Raw genomic sequence first — 11,733 nt, 5'->3', positions numbered from 1 at the left:
ATAGATATGTGAAATATTTCAATAAAATGTTAGCAATTGAAAGGAAAAGTAACTAAGTACATTTAGTCAAGTACTGTACATAAGGACTTTTGGACATTTTGAGGTACTTTTCTTAAGTATTCCCTTTTTTATGGTACTTTTTATACTCCTACTCCAATACTTTATTATTACTTTATTATTAAAATGACCTCCACCTCAACCCCCTACAATATTCAAATGTTGTAAACATGTTAATGCATCAGTAATAACAATCAATTAATATAATTTAAATGACAATAATAATAATGTGACACATTATGCTGAATGGGGCCATTCAGCATTTGTATTTCTATGTTTGATACTGAAGTACATTTTTACTGTTAACACTTATGGACTTTTCTATCTATTTCTAATGGAGAATTTTATTTGTGGCATTGCTGCTTTCAGGACCTGAATACATCTTCCACTACAGTTTAAAATTGAAAACAAATTGCAAGCGGGAATGATTTAAATAATGTTCCGGTTGTGCTGTATCTAGCTGGACAATGACACTGAAGCAACTCTTGGAGGGTATCCAACAATCATATTTCCTTGAAAACATTTAGCCAGACGTGTGGGTACGGTTACAGTTAGCTCATATTTCAGTAAGTCTCAGCCAGCAGCATCTTAACACTTCACTGTTACCGTGACATCACAAAACTCTCCTATTTATTCTCAGTTATGCATAAAACCACACTGTGTATATCACAACACACCCTAAGACTACCAACCACATATGCAAACAATGCCACAATGCATTCTATACACCTTAATGCACTATTGTCTCCACTCTGAAACCATGATATCCTTTAATGTGGGTAGAAAATGCAGGTTTTGTGATTGAAATGCTACATTTGATGCATGTATTTGTTTTGCCGCCATGGTGACTAAATCCAGGCGTAGGAGGAAACAAGAACAAGCCTGGAAACAGGAACAAGGAGATTCGGATGATCAGTTTGTCAGTTTGCCATTAATATAAAACCAACAGGATGCCATTGCCACATAGCACATTACTGACACATATAGTGCCCACTGTGCCAGACAAGAAGATTTATGTCAGTACATTGCACATACTGAAGGTATACCTATCAGCACCAGCTCCACTTGTTTGTTTTCCATTTGCAGGTATCTGTCATTCAAGTGCAGAGACACAACAAGATCACTGCCTGTTCTTGAGAACGTTCACACCCCTGGAGATGTATTACATTTCAAAGCCAAGCTTGACATACAGACAGGCAAGAGCAAGTCTGAAGCAATATAAAATTCAGTGGTGAAGAAAAAAAAATGAAAATAAAAGTATCTATCCTCATCAAAAGAACTACCTATCTGGGTTTGCTGTAGATTGCTAAAGAGGTGTTTAATTAATTTTTCTCTCTTGTGGCACCAGTCCCTCTGGTGTATGTTGCTGCTGCATCACGTGCTGTCCTTGTAAACACGGCTGTCTTGTATTTCCTGTTGCCTGCCTGGCACGCCTTCTCCCTGGATCCACTGTGCTGAAACGCTTGAAAGAGGAAGAAAAGAGGAGATGAAGTCTGTGAATTTGTGTGTATATCTACTTACATGTGCTTAAGTCAATATGTGCTCACATGTACTGTGTGTGTGTGTGTGTGTGTGTGCATATGGGGAGTGGGGTGGATGTCGGCTTGTGGAGGGAAGGTGGTTCAGCCACCGCCCTGACTGACTTCCAGGCTCCCTGGCAGAACCGCAAACCCTGCTTCCCCCCTCTGCTCACCCCTGCAGAGGCCGATGCCAGATTCAACACAGCATCCACGAAACAAACACAAACTCCCACTGTTCTCCTCTACGTGGCTTGCAGCGGTTGTGCAAGACGTTTGGTAGAAAATCCTTGTTTATATCGCAACCATAATACAGTAGATCTACAAAGAGAAGCTCCAGCCCACGCCAGAACCACTCAAAACATTACTGACCACCTTCTAAACACTGAAATTGAGCCTCATTGCAATGTAAAGGTTTGAGGCTACGGAGGTTTGGCTCAGCCTGGAAAAATTCTGTTCATACTTTGCATAAAATACATTTTCATATTAACAGACCTATTTTTTCCCATGGCCATCTGATGATTGTGTAGTTTGTTTGTTTCTTGCGTGTGTTGCAGTATTTTAGGTTTATAAGTCGTGTTTCCGCATGAATGTGTTTCATTTGAGTCTATATGTCAGGTTGTAAGAGGCTCAGGAGGGCTGGTCCCATCATGTCCCCGCTCCCTCATGTCCCCCTCCATAAACCTCCAGCACGCCTCCCAGTCTATGCACTGCCACTCTGTAATTGTGGAGAAACCACAGCACACAGCCCCATATATAAATACACCATTCTCCCAGCCTTGTCAAAATAAAGGTTGTGTGGGGAGAAAGAAATAGGGCTTTTTTGGTGGCCCTCTCCCCCACTTTGGAGCTATTTTTGTGCAAACTAACTCTTTACCTTTGGGTGAAACTGCAACGACTTGAGTATGATACATGAAGACAAATTTTGAGGAGTTTCCTTCCTCGTTAGAGTTTTTTTTTTTCAAGCATAGCTGAACATCAAGAGAGCTAAAAATAAGTCTGTGGCCTTCTCTTTTAAAGTTGTGAAACTTAGATGAATGAGTACAGTTACTACATGACTTACATGTCAATATGTTGACACTGACACTATAGCGCATTTGACACGGTGCCTTTATTACAACACGCAGGTGAGCTGATATGGCTGGGTAGAAAGAGGCTTAGATCCTTTGACACGGCAATAGAGAAAGAGTTGCAGAGATCTGTGAGATGTGTGAAGAATTGCCTGAACTATGTACACACGGCAGCCTGTTGACGTGCAGCCTGCTTTGATCTGTGTTTTCAGTGTGTGGAGACTTCCTCGTTTTCTTTGCAGCCCACTCACCTGTCTGTGTCTACAGCATGTCTCGTCTCCTCTGAACACACAAAAAAATGCTTTAAAAATGCTTTTGTCACCTGCTGAGTGGAGCCTCTGACCAGACTAAAGACTAAAACATTCTCACTTAACCTCCACAGAGAATTATGTAAGATCTCATCTCACTGATTGGGACTTTGATTCTTGTCATTTTTGGACTTGTTAGAAGTGTGCCATGAGAAAACACTGTATTAGGCCTTATTCATCTCTCTATGAAAACATCCTTGTCTATCACTGCAAAACACAAACAGTACAGTTTACATTGAGATTAGAGAACAGAGGGAATTTTTTTCTTCTGTTTTTTTATGGGTACATAATTTCTTACTAATTTCCTAGAAGATTTGGGGAAAGAAATACATAATTTGTTGCTGATTATAGCGAAAATAGAGACAGTGTATAATTTGTACAATGGCTATCAATTCATTTAATGAGTTTTGTAGTTAGTGGACGGCAGGAAAAGTTTTCAATAATTACTGAGTAACAAATGAATACTTAACTGGGTCTAAACTTTACTTTCCAGGACTTCACTATTTTCTCTATAAGTAGTGACAAATCACATCGTTCTTTCCATGAAACTTTCAAGAAATTATAAGCAAATTGTTAGAAATTACAAAACCGTAATTTACCAAACACATTAACTAATCCTTAATGTCATAATATTTAGCATCTTGGTTGCAAAGAGTGTACCTCATGTTAATTCAATTTGAAATATTGTTGCAAAGGATTGTTTAAAAAGAAAAATGTATGTTCAGTGTGAAAGACAAAAAGATGCAAAGAGGAATACGTCTGAATTTAAGGTAAATTTTGCATGATGAAAATGAATTTTTCTGCCGTCTTTCATAACCAGCATGTTTTGTCCTGCTTCATGTCTGTCATGTCATATTAAAGTAAACTTCCAAGAAACTTGGTAGAATCATGGTGATTGCGAAACTATACAAAGATGAATTTCTAGGCATAAGAGTGTTTCTGTGTTTTGATAGTTCTCTTATTAAATCAAGTTCAGGTTTCAGAGAAAGATTCTTGCTCCTAAGAAGAAGTTTTTTATTCTTTTTTGATGCTGTTTGATGGTAGAAAGTTACATATTTTACACTAGTTTTTGGCTTCTGCCTTCAGGACAGACTTCAAGACTGAGCGCTTCACTGCTTAAACAAGTCTACAAGATATTATACTGGTTATGCATGTCAAAACCATTAAAGAGTTACTTATATGCGTGTGCCAAAGAAATCTCACTATTCAGTGACAGCAATTTCATCAAGGACTTATCTGCCTTACTCACTCTCAGCTCATATATCATGACAGATACCTCTTGTTGGCTTCTGCATTGATGCTGCCCGGTTTTAAAGCCTGCATGCACTATCCATACATTCAGGATGTAAAACATGCATGCATGCTGTGTACATGCCTTTACGAACATGCACACACATTGCATCTTTCACACATTTCTTCCTCTTGCTCTCTGTCTTGCACACATACACACACAGGCAGGCAGCCATGGGAGGAGGGAATGCGAGGAATGCTCCAAACCCCGGGCTGGTGTTCTGACTCGTCCCAGACTTCATGCCGTCACCGCCGGGGTCTGTGGCCAGACCTCCCTGTGCCAGACCCACTGGCTCCAACACCCGCCCAGGCCAGCCGAGCTGCAGCTCGCGACCCATAATTAACCAGCAAGCCGCACTGCAGCGCACATCCCCTCCCCCCTCCCCTCACTATTGCAGGGCCCCCTTCGAAACACAGAGAGAGAATATACAGCCTCATACAGCAGCTTGTACATGAGGATGCTCTGGAAGATATTGATGATGTATATATATATATGTGTATTAACAGCAATGTATGTCAACACTCTCAATAATCTGGTTTCAACTGTCATGAATTCCCTGGTTGCCATTTAGCATGAGATGTTTAACACATAATTACAGCCAGGAAGGCCTTTTTGGCAAAGTTGCAAAGCTGAATGGTTTTCCACAGAGTTTATGAACTTCAAGCACAAGAACACAAGAGTATAGTACCCTTTGATGAAGAAGAGGTAAGTGTGTGTGTGCATCTTAGTGTGTATTAGAAGTAATGCCAGGGTACCTGTAATTCTCCCAGACTGGCATAATTATGGTTGAGACGTCTGGAGGTACTCTCAGGGAGTAAGCAGTGATCATCCTCATTCTTCTAAGGCTGCTCTCTTGTTCAGGCAGGAAAGACCTTTATTCAGGGTGAGGTTTCTTTAGATCAGCCAGAGGGTCTTATTCAGGAATCTTATACCAACCAAGTTTGGTATGCATGCGCGTTCGAGCTAAACGGTGACAGAAGATAAATGATTTATCATGTTGGCTTCTTTTGAATACTGAGCCAAACTCAAAGCTATCAGAACGTTCAAGTGAGATTCATGTGACCGCTTCCAACTTTTGATTGCCTGTTCTGAATCCGACACTCTAAAAAACGCTTCTACTGGGAGAAAGATTTTGAAAAGCAGCGTCACAGCTCCATCAAGTGCTAGACATAAAATCAAACCAAGCTCCATCCATGCCTCCTTTTTCCCCGTCGGAGGAGCCTCCTTCCCCGCTGATGTGGGGTCATGGCTTGTAAATTTAACAGGGCTTCCTCGAGGAATACCTCATCCTTTGAAAGAGAAACAGGAAAATTACACAGTGGACAGCCCACTTGGTTTTTCACCCCCTTTCTTGCACTGTAATTTGCTTCTGGAGCGGGTCGGCCTAAAATAACCTTAACCTAATATTCACAACATAGGGAGACTTTGAGAGACGCTGGAGGTCTCCCCTTGGGTGGCGGTGGACTGTCCTCGGGCTGTAGGCGTTTAAGAGATTGTTTACTTGCTTACCTCTCTTAGATACATCAAGAGCACGTAGGCGAGGTACTCATTTAGGCTCCTGTGCATGAAACGTACCCTACCGCAGCTTGTGATATAGCTGTAAACATGTTCAATGTACCCATTGCAGATCTGGTCAACTGATTTGACTCAATCTTCAATACAATGAGTCACGTTTGCTTCCAGTAGGCGTGATGTGGTTTATCACTGAAATACTGCGAATACACAGCAGATTCTCGGCGTCTTGGCGCACACACCCGCAGCCCTGTTTCAACATTATTCCCCATGTCTACAGAGCTCAACCAGAAAACCACTAAACCCAATTGATGGGCATCAAAAGAGAAATGCCCATGATCTCACTTGAACCAAAGTTTCCTACAGGCAGGTTTCTCATTAATGTGAGGCTCCGCTCTTCTCGTATCCTCATCGTATTTCCATCATCAGCAACCATGACGCCCTAGATGTTTACACAGGCAAGGTTAGAAAAGGATTGGCTCAATCTTGGCTCCAGTATTTATTCTATAGATACAATATCCATAAATCTGATGGTGATTTATGATTTGTGTTTCATGGAATATATGAATTGTGGTTTTATGTTCTTATTGCGCTGTTATATATGAGTGAGAAGTATTTAATCTATGACATGCAACAAGTGAGTCAATGCATATAGGTGAATATAAAGGTCACTTTTGGACTTTTGTTGCTGCAGGTTACAATTGAAGTGTAAGTGGATAGTTTCTGATAACAGATGATTTTTTTTTTTTAAATAATGATTAAATGTACATGCATTTGTATGTCTGGACACATGACAAATGCCTGCAGACATAAAGACATAAAGTTCTTTTATGTATTTCCTCATAAAAGAAGTTGCATTTCACACACACGTACATAGGCACACAGAAAGCCCGCCACCCCCTTTTCTTTGCCCCCCACACCACCACCACCACCACCACCACCACCACCACCCCTCCTCCCTTTTACCCCCAACACTCACACACACCACACCGCAGGCACCACACACACACTAGTTCTCATATGGAATATCGTGGGTGGCGCTGGACCGGTAGAGGGCTCTGTAAATAGCTCTGGAGCAACCCCTCCATTTCAGCGACCCAAATTTCCTTTTCTGAGGTCGGCTGCCTGGGCTGGAAGTGCTGTGCAGCAAGCCTCCAGTCGCCACGGGAGACCACAACGGCCACGCTGACAGCACTTCACAGGGACCACGGCATGGCAAGGGTGACCAGATGGCCCTCAGCACACATCACATGCACACACTGAGCCCTCGCACACACCTCATGTGTCATGCACCGGCGCATTTAGCTATGCATTCATGCACCTCTTCACATTCTTGTGCCATAATGAGTTTTTGTGCGTACAAGCAGACAAATGCAAGAAAAGAACACCACACACATCCATGAACCGTGCAACTATACTCTGTCACAGACACTGGCAAGGAGTGAGACAGTGGGTGGGAAGATGGGAGGATGTGTGTGGTGTGTATGTGTGTGTAGGAGGTGATTAGTTTTCTTTACTGTTTGACTTTAAGTATTTGTGACATTGGTTTGTATTATATACAGTATGTGTGTTTGTGTGTTTTTTAGGAGGGCAAAACTCAACAGATGAGAGATGGAAAAACATTGAAATGGAAGAGGTCTTTACCACCACCACCACATATCAGTTCAATTTCACGGCTAGGCGTTTGCACTGCAGGTATACTGCACATGGGTTAAGTTGTAACTCAAAGATTTGCAGTTATTGTGGAACAGATTTAAGAGCTCAGATTACTGGCACTTCATTACTTGAGTGTCTTCCAACAGTTTCAAAATGTTTTGTTATTCAAAATATGACCATGCTGATAGTTTATAAGGTTAGTGTGGAGCTGAAATTAGTTTTAAGGGTAATGAATTAGCTCATGACCATTGCAGTAATATTAAAAATACAGTTTTTAGAATAAAACATTTTCCATTTTAAGGATAGACACATAGAAACTCAAGTTTCTTTCCAGTAATGGCTCTGTCCATTCTCACACATTTCCACACTTAGAAGTCCCAACACAGCCACATAGTAATTAAATGTTTGACAACTGAGCAGCTCCACCGGAGGAGTTGGGGGTTTGAATGCTTGCTTAAAGGCACGTCAGCATTAAGTTGATACAGGGGAGTGTATTTCTATCTTTTCTCCCTAACTAAGATTTTCCCAGGCGGTTTGTGGATTTGAACCATGGAAGTTCCAACCCCATTTGACAGATATCAAATTAAACTGTGGTAGTTAAAATAGTAGGTAACTAGAGTCTTTGGTTGAGAAAATTATACAAATATATTCAGAGTTAAAGCAGTTTATCATCCACATTTCCAAGACATTAAATCTGGTTTGAATGTATTAGATTTTAGTATTTAGTATTAGATTAGTATGTATTAGATGTTGTTTCCAGGTAATTTGAAGCCATGACTATACCACGGCAGTGCCAATAAACAGTTAAAGTGCTGTTCTCAAAGGTTATTACACCATATCATGCACAAAATCTCTGCCAGGAAACACAAAGCACTTACTAGAAACACAAATGAACTATGAGAAACAGTAAAACACAAGGATTTGGGCAGCAAAAACAACAGAGACTGCCCCATGTCTCTCCTTCAAAGGCCTTTTGTTTGTAGTGGAGGGACTGAATGTTGCCATTCACGTCGGCCATTTTTACCCGGGACAATATTTTATAAGCCCTTCAGAGAGGACCTTTCGCTTCCTTTTCCTGTGGTTTGGCCCGGGCCGAGCTGTCGGGAGAGGGGAACAGCCAAACCCAAATGTAGATGCTCAACTTGGCAGGCTCTCGACGGAGTGTCCTGACCAGACAAAAGCAGGGAGAGAAATACAGCCATTTATTTATATTCGCTGTGGTTTTGCGTGTTGCGTCCTAGACTTCCAGACCCCGGGTGGATATTCCGTCTGAGGACGAAGACAGATGGATGGCTTTCCATTGACATACTTAAAGGAACCTTCGGGATTAATGTCAGATCCATATGTGTTAATCGAGTGTGAGGTTTTGATGTGTGGTCCCAACCCCCAACCCCCAACCACCTTTTTTTTTTTTTTTCTTTTTTAAAACAAAATCCTGTAGGTCTATCTTTCAGAACAGGTTATGGCTGAAGACAGACTATCCTCCTGCTAAGACTTGACATTTCATACGATGGTCTATAATGACAGCAGCAGGGAAAGTATGAAATTTGATCATTGTCAAAATCACCGGCTCAGGCTCTTTTTCTTTGGGGGATGACCTCATCACTGTCAGCCAAGGTATGGAACCAATTTAGAGGAGCTCCCCTGAATCGCTTGTGTGTTCAGATTTGTCAAAACCAGAAAATTTGGGCCCACATCCACTTCAGTTACATGTTACTAGTGAGGAGACAGTGTGTGAGGAGTAGGGATTGGGGGGTTAAAACAAAAACTGAAAACCAACAAAATTCTTCCGACAGAAACTGTTCTCGACCCTCTCTTACTCACACCTAGGCACTGTTTCTGTGTGGGAGAGCTCATAAATGAGTCAACCAAAGCTATTTCTATATAGGCTTAGAAGCTAGGGATGGGGGAGGGCTATATATGTTCACACACAAACACACACACACACACACACACACACACATACACACACACACACAGTGGCTGTGGTTAGCTAGACCTCTCTGGTCAGGAGCTGGTGCCAAGAGCAAGCCGAACAGTGGAACACTGGGAGTCTTGTGCCTGATTTTGGAGCCTCTGGCTCTCTCCCGACCTTGCTTCAAAATATACTGCGGCTTCGAGGAACAGCACTCTCAGCAGTAGGAAGGCCAGGCACGGAAAATTTAGACGCAACAAGAAAGACAGAGGAAAAAAAAGAGGCAGGCGAAATTTATGTGCTCATTCACATCTGCGGCCGTGAGCATTTTCTTAATGCTTTTAACACACTTACTGTAAAGGACTCTAAGAGAAATCTGAAAGTGAAAGAAAAAACTGCACTGTAACTGTAGTTTGTGATTGTAACCAAACAATAGTGAGGTTTTATGTCGCAATGTGATGACAAGTTACACAACCAGACGTTTGAAAATGTCATGTTGCGTCAAATTTAATGTGTTTTTGTACAGAATATTTACTTTAAAATCCTTAACTTGTACAGTAATGCAAATAAAATCAATACAAAGCAAAGGATCACATGACTTTCCATTCAGAAAAGATTTATATACTTTTCCTCTTGTGTTTATATTACTCACTTGTTACTGTCTAAGCCTGCTGATCCAGCAATTGTAAGCATGACACAGACTAGTTGCTCTGACATCTCACCTGACACCAGAGGCATAATAACACCTTGTCTTGCTAATAGTGTGTGTTATTGCCGCTGTACCCTGTAATCTCTTCCCTTTCTGACGCTGGTAATGACTTGAAATATCGAACTGGCCTACAATGATACAATCTATACAAACACAAATAGTATGTCATAAGGTGACACAAACACAAATGCGTACACTTTTGTGCACAAAAACACACAGCTTCCAGTGAGCTCACCTATGCCAGAAAAGGCAACGTAGTTTGGTCAACAAGTGACAGGTCTTTTGTTTTTATCTTCAGATTATTTGCCAGCAAATGATCCTATGTTGCCTTTGGTGATTTGACAGTACAAGAGTAAGATCAAATAAAAAGGATTTGGGTACTGACTTATATATCTTCAGTCACTACTTTGAAAAATACCCATCTGAAAAGTCCCAGTCTCTGTTTCTGAGGATGGTTTACAATGTTTAACAAGTGTGTTCACTTTGAAAGAACACAGGTGAGAAGGCAGCCACATAAGAACAGATAGGTATGGTTGAAGTACCATCAGAGGCCCATATCAAAGTCAGTGGAAACTTTTTTTATACCCCAGTAGAGGCTTCTATTTTCCTTTCATCATTTTATTTGCTTGACTGGGAGAAATCACTGTGAGTGACTTGGGTTTTCTCTGTATGCCAAACAGAGCCCAGACTGCCCCATACATTCAGCAGAACATATCTGAGAGAGTATGTTTGATCATTTCTGTGTGGTCCCATCCTGTCTGCCTCAGTGCTAATCCCACTGCTCTGATACACAAATTAGTACACAAACCCAGCATTTCCCCAGTGGAAATATAAACATTGAAATACCTGAAAGAGCAGCACACACTCTCCAGGTATTACTTTAGTGGCATGACCTGAACAATAATATATGAAGCGTAAGAAATAAGTCAGGAACCTACACTTGTACAGTTGGAAAAATACTGCTGCTTTCCTCTATCATGTGAGGATGAGTAATGCCTGAGGAGCTGAAATCAAACATGTTTTGTCTGCTACTCACTCACAGTTTACACCTCAACACACCTCAACTCACCTCAGCACACTTCAGCACCAAGTGAGTTATGATTCACAGGCACGCCTGTGGGTGAGGGAGATAGAAAAAGGGGGAAAGAGAGGAAAAAAGAGAAACGCAGTTAAGGAAATTCTGAAACTGGGCCCAGAGAGCGAGCAAAGAAGTTTGAGCAGAGGGGTGGAAGGTGGGATGGTGGGTGACGGAGGGTGACGGAGGGGAAGAGGAAAACGGGGCGGTGTAAAGGAGGGGGGACATGAGGAGTGAGTGAGTGAAGCGCTGAAGGAGGGTAGGAGGGGATGAAGGGAGGAAGAGGGGGGGAGTTGCTTCCTGTCGCCATTCCTGCCTGCCCACATAGACAGCCAGAGAAATAGAGAGAGAGAGAGAGAGAGAGAGAGAGAGAGAGAAAGAGAATAACTGGGCGGACTGCAGGCCACATGACATTCTCTCTGGGTCCCTTGCTTTTCCTCTGCGCCGAGTGATGTGCTCCCTCCCTCCCTTCCCGTTCCTCCCCTTCTCCCTCCCTTCCCCTGCCCTTCAAAGCTTCGACATGTCATCTCCCACCACAAAAACAGAGGTGGGAAGACTCGCTGGCGCTACCGCTGCCTCAGGGTGTCTGGCACTAAAGCTGCCTGCAAATACAGCAGGGAGAG

The 11,733-nt window shown here is 42.1% G+C and overlaps 1 long non-coding RNA gene across 1 annotated transcript; it reads right to left on the bottom strand.

The window, feature by feature from the left end:
- Nucleotides 1-808: 808 nt before the first annotated feature.
- Nucleotides 809-5,306, bottom strand: LOC122971783. The gene is made up of 2 exons (XR_006399561.1): nucleotides 4,999-5,306; nucleotides 809-1,519 (listed from the first exon to the last, which is right to left on the bottom strand). It is a non-coding gene; the product is annotated as an uncharacterized LOC122971783 (long non-coding RNA).
- Nucleotides 5,307-11,733: the final 6,427 nt, after the last annotated feature.

Source organism: Thunnus albacares, chromosome 20 (assembly GCF_914725855.1).
Source record: "Thunnus albacares chromosome 20, fThuAlb1.1, whole genome shotgun sequence".
Classification (NCBI taxonomy): domain Eukaryota; kingdom Metazoa; phylum Chordata; class Actinopteri; order Scombriformes; family Scombridae; genus Thunnus; species Thunnus albacares.
This window is presented reverse-complemented; position numbering and strand designations above follow the sequence as displayed.